This window comes from Plecotus auritus, assembly GCF_963455305.1.
Source record: "Plecotus auritus genome assembly, chromosome: 2".
Classification (NCBI taxonomy): domain Eukaryota; kingdom Metazoa; phylum Chordata; class Mammalia; order Chiroptera; family Vespertilionidae; genus Plecotus; species Plecotus auritus.
Window position 1 is genome coordinate 45,606,048 of NC_137771.1, and position 12,151 is coordinate 45,618,198.

The 12,151-nt window shown below is 41.9% G+C and overlaps 1 protein-coding gene across 4 annotated transcripts in view; it reads left to right on the forward strand.

The window, feature by feature from the left end:
• Positions 1–298: 298 nt before the first annotated feature.
• Positions 299–12,151, forward strand: part of ATG4C (autophagy related 4C cysteine peptidase) — an 89,968-nt gene continuing 78,115 nt past the window's right edge. The window contains exon 1 of one of the 4 annotated variants that reach the window (XM_080655027.1): positions 299–636. The gene's annotated coding sequence lies outside the window, so the exon portion shown is untranslated. Of the gene's footprint in view, positions 722–878; positions 1,024–12,151 lie in introns of those variants that run through there. The other 3 variants (XM_080655028.1, XM_080655029.1, XM_080655030.1) reach the window with 3 other exon arrangements.

Here is a 12,151-nt window from a genome sequence, read left to right on the forward strand (position 1 = left end):
TTTTAAAGTATTTACCTATAGTCTCAACTATAGCTTCGTTTACAGTGCCTTCAAAACAGGTAAAAGAGGGAATACGGCTATTTTTACCAAAGCGGGGCTTGGTAGGAAGGTCTACATTAGTCTTCGGGATTTAACTAGTACTCTGAAATCGCATTTGGGATCCGGGGGTGTCGAGGACAGAGTGAAGAATAAGGGGCACAGTGCATACTGGATCTTGTAGTTCCTGCGACCAGACAGGGCGTGGTGTTGCATGGCATGCTGGGAGTTGAAGTTCAATTGTTCAACCGGAACTCACGGCAGGCAGAATGTGGTTTGTCTATTAGAGGCACCGCTTACAGATGGGTACTTTCCCTTGGTTCTGCGCTTGCCGTATGGTGACTTCAGGGGCTGGGGAGGCGGACAAAGGGATGGAGGAAGTCAGCGGAGCAGCAGTTCGTAGGCGGCTGTTACTGCTGCCGCCAATTGAAGGAAGTTGGTACCCCGGAAGTGGCTGATCTATTGGGTTTGAAAGGGAGGCCGTTCCTCTTACTACGGTGGCCGGGAACTGGAGGTGCCTGCGCGCGGTGCTGAGGTCGGAGCGTCTGCTGTGCGGGCTGTGTCTGTGGCGGCTTACGCTAGAGCTGGAACGTTTCCCGGGTTGGTGGCTCCTGCACATTTTGTACACTTCTCCCGTTCTGATTCGGTGAGGGATTCGACCTGAGGCGAAGGGAGTCAGGAAAAGGTTGGGAGTTACTGTCTGGGTCCCCGATTGACGGGGATCCTTAGGGGGCCCTGCCCTCAGTGGAGACCCTGTGTCCAACAGTTTGGGCTTTGAGGGTTTTGGCTCCTCCCTCTTGTCTCCTTTCTAGTGTCATTTGTCTTCTGACTTCTTGCCCTTCCTGGGACTCAGAGCTAACAAACCTTAGTAAGCCTTCCCGTTCCCTCTCTCCTTGTGGCTTTCCTTATGTGTTCCAGGCACGACCTCTTCTCCCCTGCGCTATCGCATCCATTGAATTCCTCTCCCGTTTCTCCCCAGGGAAGAAGGTAAAAGAAAGGGGGGGGGGGAAATCAACAAAAAACCACCCCAAAATCGGATTCCTGAGATCGCAATCTTCTCATTCCTTAATCTTTCCCCCATATTTGGCCTTTGTTACTGCTTCAGACCTTAACATACTCCTCTGAATATCTTAATGCTTTTGCATCCAGACAAACTTTCAATGGCTTGATTTGGTTCTCGCTTCACCCTCCACTCTTCTACCTCCATCCACATGTGAGGGCTTTAGGTTGGAGAATAGATTCTTATGATGACTAATGAATGAGAAAGATGTCAGTGGTCAATCAGCATGTCTTCTGCTTATTGAGTTTCTATTTCTTAAGGTTTCTTCGGCTTACATTTTTGTGTGTATTGATTATTTCCCCACAGGGAGTTCATTGCTACCCTGTAAGTTAGAGGAGAATACATGACGTACATCTCTTTATATCTGAATTAGGTATTTAGATGGGATTTTTTTTTTTCTTTGCCTACCTGGAACATATGCCCCTTGTGGAATTTTTGCAATGATTTTATGTCAATTAATAAAAGATAGACTCAAGCGGATACTCTTTCCTCCTTGGTTGCTAGTGATTTTGTATTAAGATTATGAATTATTGAAAGTACCCAGAGGGATTGGAAAAGCTTTGAAAGGCAAAGACTGTGTATGTTCCAATTTACACTTTAATAAAGCTTCTTTCCCTGAATAAGGAAGAGTTTATAATTAATTCAATAATCTGATGCTATGTTGAATTAATTATCAGTTAATTCACTGTAAAATTTTTGAGAACAGTTTAAAGTTAAAAAGTAGCCAGTATATGGAATTGTATGATTTAGTAAAAAGTAAAAAAAAAAAAAAAAAAAAAATTAGCTGATGTTCTTTTCCTGTAAAATGAATGCAAATATATTGAAAAATTTACTTGTAATTGTTTATGAGGTATTTCTTTATATTTTGACAGATCTGGTAAAACAGCACTGTATACTATTCACTGATGTAGACAGAAATTATTGTCGATTCTGACTTTTTGGGGGCCATGTAACCCAAATGAGTTTGCAGCTTTTCTATTTTAATTATTGCACTATAGAAATTATAATAATAAAGTTACCATTTCTTTAAGCAGTCAAATGTAATCTTTATGTGTCAATAAAATATAAATATTAATACTTTTACCCTGTCAAATTGGAATTATTTCTAATTAATCAGAAATGGTTTCAGCCATACTATTTGTGGCTAAATGGAAATATTTCATAATTCACTCATGGAATTCTTTATTGGGTAACTGATAAGAGGCTCAATATTAAGTAAACTTTTTATATTTTTCTTGAGACTTTATTCATTTAATGGGCATTTATTTAATACTTTTTACTATTAACCCCAAATCATCAAAACGTTAATTGAGAGTGTTGCTCTTGTCCTCAGGTCTGTATTAAATTGCACTTAATTGTTTTAATTCATTGAGCTATTGAACATTATTTACATTTAGCCGAGGAAGAAACTGAAGCTCAAAGAGTTTAAGTTATTTAGTCTAGTTCTTTTCTTAACCAAATGTAAGGATTGGCTTACACAGCTGCAAAGATTTGTTCTCTACCCCTGAATAAGTAAAGAGCATTAATTCAGTAAATATTTGTTGAGGAGCTATTATGTACCAGATACTCTTCCAGGTACTGGAAATAACAGTAAGCAAAACAGATGAAAGCCCCGCTTATAGGGAGCTTACACTCTAACAGCATGTATGAAATGTAAACCTTGCCTTCAAGAAGCAGAGAATATAGCCAATGTACAGTAGATTGTATGTGTTTTAGAATGTTAACGTTGAAAGAGATTAGGGGAGACTTCATGAAGTATATGAGATTTGATTTATAACTTAAACAGTAAGTAGGAATTTAGTAGGTAGAAATTGGGAGGAAAGTAATTCTAGCTTGAGGCATAAAATGAACAAAATTCTGAATTGTAGGGGAGAGAGATTAGAAGGGACAGGTAACTGGACTGCTTTGTATCTTGTTTCTTGTACATAGGTGCACAGTGTTGGTTGAATTTAAAACAAATATTTAAATGAATGAAGTTAGAACAAGAGTGCAGGTACGAGGCAATGAGGAATTAGATGTAGTGTTATCGTAGTGGGAATGGAAGAAAGGGATGGATTTAACAGCTGTTGGTGAAAGAACCAGTAGGCTCTGTTAATTACTGAATGTTTGGTGTAGTGTAGTCAAAGGAGAAAGGAGACTAGATTATTAGGCTTGAATTGATTTTCCTGTTTCATCAAATTGTGAAATTTTTTTCTTTTTCCATTGATTTTTAGAGAGAGTGGAAGGGAGGTAAGGAGGGGAAGAGAGAGAGAGAGAGAGAGAGAGAGAGAGAGAGAGAGAGAGAGAGAGAGAGAGAGAGAAACACTGACATGAGAGAGACACATCCATTGGTTGCCTTCCGCATGCACCCCGACCAGGGCCTTGAATGGAACCTGCAACCCAGGCACTTGCCCTTGACTGGGAATTGTAACTGCGACCCTTCGGTACAAGGGCTGACACTCCATCCACTGAGCCATAACGGCCAGGGCCACAATAGTTTTTTTAAAAAAATACGTTTTTATTGATTTTTAGGGAAAGAGGAAGGGAGAGAGAGTTAGAAACATCCATGAGAGCATGTGCCCTGACAGGGAATGAACTGGTGAACTCTCGGTGCATGGGTCAATGCTCAACCACAGACAGTCACACTGGCCAGGCTCAAATCATGAGATTAAAAAAAAATTCCAAGATGCATCATTATTTTATGAGCCACTGGGAAAAAAATATTGCCAATTAAACAAAGATTGCCAACTCTAAAATGTTTTCAGTTTCAGAGTTAAAATGTACAAATGTGTGATCTAGAAATGATGAAATAGGGTAGTTCTTATGATGGTTAGTGAGCCTTATACCCACTTTATTTTTATTTTTTGAGGACTATTTATAAATCAATTTGTAATCTTGGATATGCCTTCAGTCATTTAGCATTTACTTATTAACTAGGCACTCTTCTAGGCCACAGTGATGTAGTGGTCAGTAACTACAGTCTCTACCCTCATAGAACTTTTTGTGTAGCAGGAGGAGGCAGACATAAATCAAAGATTCCATCAAAGAAATTTAAAGTTGCAGCTATTTTAAGTGCTATGAAAAAGCATTTGATGTAATATAGAAGAAAAACTGATTACAGTGGGGATAAGAGGGTGGATGGGAGAGGCCAGATGACAGATGATGATAATATCTTTGACAAAGTAGTGATGAAGATAGACAGAAGTGGATGGATTTTAGAGATATTTAGGAGGTAGAACTGGGTGATGGATTGGATATGAGGAATGAGGGAGAGGAAGGTGCCATCGCCCACTACTATCTTTTTGGCTTATGTAACTGGATGGTTTGTAGTATAATCAGTTCACTGAGATAGAGAACATTGTAAGATGAGCAGGTTTGGCAGGACATGCTTTGTTAATTTTTTATTGTGGCATCAGTGTTCAAGGTTAATTTCCTTTTTTTTTTTTTTTTTAAAACAACATATTTTATTGATATTTCACAGAGAGGAAGGGAGAGGGATAGAGAGCTAGAAACATCGATGAGAGAGAAACATCGATCAGCTGCCTCCTGCACACCCCCCACTGGGGATGTGCCCGCAACCAAGGTACATGCCCCTGACCGGAATCGAACCCGGGACCTTTCAGTCCGCAGGCCGACGCTCTATCCACTGAGCCAAACCGGTTTCGGCTTAATTTCCTTTTTTAAAAAATTTATTTTTATTGATTTCAGAGAGGAATGGAGAGGAAGAGAGAGATAGAAACATTAATGATGAGGGAATCATTGATTGGCTGCCTCCCGCACGTTGGACCGAGCCTGCAACCCAGGCATGTACCCTTGACCGGAATCCATAGGCAAACAGGCTGGCAGGGTAGCAGTTAGACATCAATCAGGCTGGCAGGGGAGTGGTTAGGGGGTGATCAGGCTGGCAGGCAGAAGCAGTTAGGGTCAATCAGGAAGGCAGGCAGGCGAGCAGTTGGGAGCCAGCAGTCCTGGATTGTGAGAGGGATGCCCTACTGCCCTTTTAGGCCCGATCCTACTGGGATGGGGCCTAAACGGGCAGTCGGACATCCCTCGAGGGGTCCCAGATTGGAGAGGGTGCAGGCTGGGCTGAGGGACACCCCGCCCCCGTGCATGAATTTTGTGCACCAGGCCTCTAGTGTTATATAAGATGCTTTGCTTCTTTACAGTCATACTAGATGAGCCATCACATGTCATCTTTCACAGATTCTTATCAGAGGTTATGTTTAGCCTACAGCTATAATAGGAAATTAATGTTAGATTAGTTTGTAATTACTTATTATTTAAGATTATTACTTTGCCCAGCCAGGTGTAGCTCAGCTGTTGAGTGTCAACCCAGGAACCAAGAGGTCACGGGTTTAATTCCCGGTCAGGGCACATGCCCAGGTTGCGGGCTCGATTGCCAGTGGGGGGCGTGCAGGAGGCAGCCAATCAATGATGCTCTCTCATCATTGATGTTTCTATCTCTCTCTCCCTATCCCTTCCTCTCTGAAATCAATAAAAAAATATATTTAAAAAAAGATTATTACTTTTATTTATTCATTTTTATTTTAAAAAATATTTTTAAAAATTGGTTTCAGAGAGAGGAAGGGAGAGAGATAGAAACATCAATGATGAGAATTATTGATCAGCTGCCCTCTATTGGGGACTGACCCTGCAACTCAGGCATGTGCCCTGACTGAGAATCAAACCAATGACCTTTTGGTGCACAGGACGATGCTCAATTGAGCCACACTGGTCAGGGCAAGACATTGATATTTTTAGAGTCCAGGCCAGTTGTTTTGTAGAATGCCTCACAAAATGAATTTGTCTAATTGTTTCCTCACAGTTTCAGGTTAAATAGCTTTTTTCAAGACTGTTAATTACATAGAAGATGTAAACTTTCCATAGCATCACATCAGGAGTAATATAATGATAATTTGTCCCATTATTGTGATGCTAAATTTAATCACTTGAGCTAGCCAGATTTGTATATTCAAACAATATCTTTTCCCTTTTATACTTAATAATTAATCTGCAGGGGTAATACTTTGAGATCATTGGATATTTTGTTTTCCAACAATTGTTTTTCTAGTTAGTGGTTTTAGTAGCTGTTGATGATCCTTGCCTGAATCAAGCATTGCATTGGCGGTTTCCAAATAGTGATTTTCCAATTCGCTCAGTCCTCCTATGTTTGCTGGCTATCTTCTCTAAAGAAGAGCTATTTCTCATCTCTCCTTTTATTTTATTATCACTATATAGCTAAAGATTTGAAAAAAAAATTTATCCAGTGTGTTATAACCTGTTATTCTTTTTTTTAAATTAAATAAATCTTTATTGTTCATATTATTACAATTGTTCCTCTTTTTTTCCCCCATAGCTCCCCTCCACCCAGTTCCCACCCCACCCTCTGCCCTTACCTCCCCTCCACTGTCCTCATCCATAGGTGTACGATTTTTGTCCAGTCTCTTCCCGCACCCTCCACACCCCTTTCCCCTGAGAATTGTCAGTCCAATTTTATGTCCCTGATTCTATTATATTCACCAGTTTATTCTGTTCATCAGATTTTTAATTCACTTGATTTTTAGATTCACTTGTTGATAGATATATATTTGTTGTTCATAATTTTTATCTTAACCTTTTTCTTCTTCTTCCTCTTCTTAAAGAATACCTTTCAGCATTTCATATAATACTGGTTTGGTGTTGATGAACTCCTTTAGCTTTTTCTTGTCTGTGAAGCTCTTTATCTGCCCTTCAATTCTGAATGATAGCTTTGCTGGGTAGAGTAATCTTGGTTGTAGGTTCTTGCTATTCATCACTTTGAATATTTCTTGCCACTCCCTTCTGGCCTGCATAGTTTCTGTTGAGAAATCCGCTGACAGTCATATGGGTACTCCTTGTAGGTAATTAACTGTTTTTCTCTTGCTGCTTTTAATATTCTGTTTTTGTCTTTTGCTCTTGGCATTTTAATTATGATGTGTCTTGGTGTGGTCCTCTTTGGATTCCTTTTATTTGAGGTTCTGTGCACTTCTTGGACTTGTAAGTCTATTTCTTTCACCAGGTGGGGGAAGTTTTCTGTCATTATTTCTTCAAATAGGTTTTCAGTATCTTGCTCTCTCTCTTCTTCTGGCACCCCCATAATTCTGATGTTGGTATGCTTGAAGTTGTCCCAGAGGCTTCTTACACTATCTTCAACTTTTTGGATTTCTTTTTTCTTTTTGCTTTTCCAGTTGAGTGTTTTTTGCTTCTTTGTATTTCAAATCTTTGACTTGATTCTTGCGATCCTCTAGTCTGCTGTTGGATCTCTGTATAAATTTTTTATTTCAGTCAGTGTATGTTTAATTTCTAGTTGGTCCTTTTTCATATCATTGAGGGTCTCGCTAAATTTATCAGCCTTTTCTAGGAAATTCTTGAAAAACCTTATAACCGTGGTTTTGAACTCTGTATCCAGTCGTTTGCTTTCCTCCATTTCTTTCACATGTGATCTGTTTTTTTGTCTCCACATTTTTGCTGCTTCTGTGAGTTGGTAGAGTAGCTTTGTGTGCTAGGTGTCCTATCGGGCCCAGTGGCTCAGCCTCCCCAGTTACCTGATGTGGACACTCTTGGTGCACCCCTTTGTGGGCTGTGTGCACAGCCTTGTTGTAGTTAAGTCTTGATTGTTGTTGGTATCACTGGGAGGAATTGACCTCCAGGCCAATTAGCTGTGAGGATCCGCTGAGTCTACGCTGGGTGAACTTCTGTGCTGGGGGCACCCTTATGAGACAAGACTTGCAAAATTGCAAAAACCTCTGCTCAGCTTGGGTGGGGCGGAGTCTCAGGGTGGAGTAGACAGCCTTGGCTTCCCGTCAGCCCTGCCCCTGGGTCTCAGTGTCCCTCGGTAATCGCTGCAAGCACCTCTGAGAGAAAGCCGCCCTCGAGTTTCGCCTGCTGCCAGACAGTCCAGTTTCTCCCCGAATGAGTCTGGGTTCCCAGATTCTCGCCCGGAACTGGAGTTCAGCGCAGTTGGGAGCTTCCATCTCCCTCCTGCTTTAGAAAGCCAGCCGCGCACTCAGCCACCTGTGCACTCAGCAGTCAGTCCTCTCTGCGCGCGCGTGCCTCCGGACCTCTGCCTCCGCAGCTCCCCTGAGTCTCAGTGTGCTTTCTCTTTTCCTGACAGTCCAGTTTCTCCCTGAATGAGTTTGGGTTCCTAGAAACTCACTCGGAACTGGAGTTCAGCGCAGTCGGGAGCTTCCGTCTCCCTCCCGCTTTAGAAAGCCAGCTGCTCACTCAGCCGCCTGTGCCCTCAACAGTCAGTCCTCTCTGCACGCGCGTGCCCCCGGACCTCTGCCTTCCGCAGCTCCCCTGAGTCTCAGTGTGCTTTCTCTTTTCCTGACAGTCCAGTTTCTCCCCGAATGAATCTGGGTTCCCAGAGTCTCACCTGGGACTGGCGTTCAGTGCAGTCGGCAGCTTCCGTCTCCCTCCCGCTTTAGAAAGCCAACCGCACACTCAGCCGCCTGTGCACTCAGCCGCCCGTCCTCTCTGTGCGCTTGAGCGTCTCCGTACCTCAGCCTTTTCAGCTCCTCTGATTCTCAATGTGCTTTCCTCTTTCCTTCTAGTTGTAGAATTTCCACTCAGCCAGCTTTCCTGTGGTTCTGGATGGTGTCCATTTTGTCTTTTAGTTGTAGTTTTGATATTGTTGTGCGAGGCGGCAGTTTAGGTGTTTACCTATGCCGCCATCTTGGTTTCTCCTCTAACCTGTTATTCTTATTGATGATTAAATTATCTCAAATTCGGTTGGTCTCTTCAAGCTGGTTTCTATGACCTTTGTTTATGTCCACATTGGTGTTTGGGTGAATTCTTACCTTTTGTACAGTAAGGTATCCCGGCTTACCTTGTATATTCCCTGCTTGAGACTGGGAATCAGCCATTTTACCATGGGGTCCTGGTTTATTTTAGTGGGAAATGGTACTTAGAAACTAAGGTTTGGGCATTGACTGTACAGTTAACCCGTGAACAATGCAGTAGTTAGGGGTCCTGACCCCTATGAGGTTGAAAATGTGCATATAGTTTTTGACACCCCCAAAACTTAACCACTTAATAGCTTACTGTTGACTGGAAACCATACTGAAAACACAGTCAATCAGCAAATATTTTGTATTATATATATATACTAGAGGCCTGGTGCATGAAATTCATGCACGGGGGGCGGGTGTCTCTCAGCCTAGCCTGCATCCTCTCCAATCTGGGATCCCCCTCACAATCCAGGACTGCTGGCTCCCAACTGCTTACCTGCCTGCCTTCCTGATTGCCCCTAACCGCTTCTGCCTGCCAGCCTGATCACCCCCTAACCACTCCTCTGCCAGCCTGATCGATGCCTAACTGCTCTCCTGCCAGCCTGATTGCCCCTAACTGCCCTCCCCTGCAGGCCTGGTCGCCCCCAACTGCCCTCCCCTGCTGGCCCGGTGACCCCTAACTTCCCTCCCTTGCCAGCCTGGTCGCCCCCAACTGCCCTCCCCTGCAGGCCTGGTCCCCCCCAACTGCCCTCCCCTGCAGGCCTGGTTCCCCCCAGCTGCCCTCCACTGCAGGGCTGGTTGCCCCCTAACTGCCCTCCCCTGCAGCCTTGGTTCCTCCCATCTGTCCTCCCTTGCAGGGCTGATCCCCCAGAACTGCCCTCCCCTTCAGGCCTGATCGCCCCTAACTGCCCTCCTTTTCAGGCCTGGCCCCTCCCAACTGCCCTCCCTTGCCGGCCATCTTGTGTCCACATGGGGGCAGCCATCTTGTGTGTTGGAGTGATAGTCAATTTGCATATTACCTCTTTATTATATAGGATACTTTATTCTTACACTAAAGTAAGCTAAAGAAAAAAATGTTATTAAGAAAACCATAATGAAGAGAAAGTACATTTACAAATATTTATTGGAAAACCTTCATGTACAAGTAGATTGACATAGTTCAAACCCGTGTTGTTCAAGGGCCAACTGTTCTCAGGGCTACTGGAATATCAATGTTTCTAGGCTCTGTCAATGGACACACACACATGCACACAACCACACACTGTTTTTTGAAGAAATGAGTTTATAGGATACCTTCAATTCAAATTCAAAACCATGGAGTTCATTTTCTTTTTTATTTTATTTTATTATTATTATTATTTATTTTAAAAATATATTTTATTGATTTTTTACAGAGAGGAAGGGAGAGGGATAGAGAGTCAGAAAAATCGATGAGAGAGAAACATCAATCAGCTGCCTCCTGCACACCTCCCACTGGGGATGTGCCCGCGACCAAGGTACATGCCCCTGACCGGAATCGAACCTGGGACCCTTCAGTCCACAGGCCGACGCTCTATCCACTGAGCCAAAACAGTTAGGGCCATAGAGTTTATTTTCACCTTGTCTTAGTTCATATGGTATCTCCCTTTTTATACAGGGAGGATTCTGATTCTCAACCACATCATTATATTTACTCATCGAATCTGTCCTACAACAACACACTTAAGTTAGTTTTGGAATTACTATACTGATACACCTTCCAATAACAGATTTACCAAGTAAAGATTTCTTTGCCATTTTATGTCCTTATAATATATCCACTAAACATGTATAGTAAAAGTAGGTGTTTAGAGTTATTTGTACTATTTTTTTCTATGTGATTATGTTATCAATTTGAAATAGTCTTTGATAATATTATGCTAAGCGAAATAAGTCAGAAAAAGCTAAGAACCATATGATTTCACTTATATGTGGGATATAAAATTGAAACTCATAGACAGACAACAGTATGGTGGTTACCAGAGGGAAGGGGTTAGGGCAGCCGTGGGCAAACTACGGCCCGTGGGCCGGATCCGGCCCGTTTGGCTGTTCTATCCGGCCCGCAGAGCCGAAAGAGCGGATGGTTCTCTTGCTCTCCCCTCTGCTCCTTTACTTTGAATTTATATTAGTTCACACAAACACTCCATCCATGCTTTTGTTCCGGCCCTCTGGTCCAGTTTAAGAACCCATTGTGACCCTTGAGTCAAAAAGTTTGCCCACCCCTGGGTTAGGGTGTAGTATAGGATAAAGGTGTCCAAATACATGGTTATGGAAGATATTTGTGGGTGGTAGGCACACAATACAATATACAGATCATGTATCATAGAAATGTGCACTTGAAACCTCTATGATCTTATTAACCAATGTTATCCCGATATATTTAATAATAAAAATAAGTAAAATGTAGTTAAGTGTCTACTAAACTTTTTAATAGACTCTTTTTATAAAATCAGTTATCTGCAAAACTAAAGTAAACATAATATTTTAAAACTTCATCATAGTATATAATTATGGAGAACTCCAGAACAGTTATATCAAATAGAGCATAGGCAGTTTTTAATCTTTGTAAGGCTTTAAACTTATAGCTCTATTTTCAAATTAATAGAATATTACTTAAAGTTAGAAGTGATTAGAAAAATTACATCAAACAATGCCATTTGAAAGCCAAAACAACTGTGATTGGGAACATTTTAAACAATGCTCTTCTTTTGACTGATACAATTCAAGCATTAATCGTTAACAATAGACATAATTGTTTTTCTGTATTCACACCCAGAATAAAAAGATTTATGTTATTTGTAAGTTCTTTGTATTTGAAGAATGCTAGTTGTGACTGTGTGTTACCTTGTAACATATTCGCACATTTTTCATGTATAAATATTTTCATTGGACAAGGGAAACTATTTCTCTTACAAATTATAACACTTATTATTTCTATTCTGAGACATAACCATAAACAGTCTTGAGTTTTGGTTAGTTATAAACATCTTGCTTATTAGAATATAAGGTTAATGAGGACAGAAATTGGGTTTCATGTTTCATTCTATCTCTCATAGTGCCTTACAGAAGTAACCACTCAAATACTTGAATAAGTAAATTTGATGTTTTATATTTAAACTAGAGGTCTGGTGCATGAATTCGTGCACCAGTGGGGTCCCTTGGACTGGCCTGCGGGATCAGGCTGAAACCGGCTCTCCGACATCCCCTGAGGGGTCCTGGATTGCCAGAAGGCCAGGTCGAGGGACCCCACTGCTGCACGATGGAGGCCAGGGAGGGACCGCAGGAAGGATCCAGGGCATGTCTGGCTTGT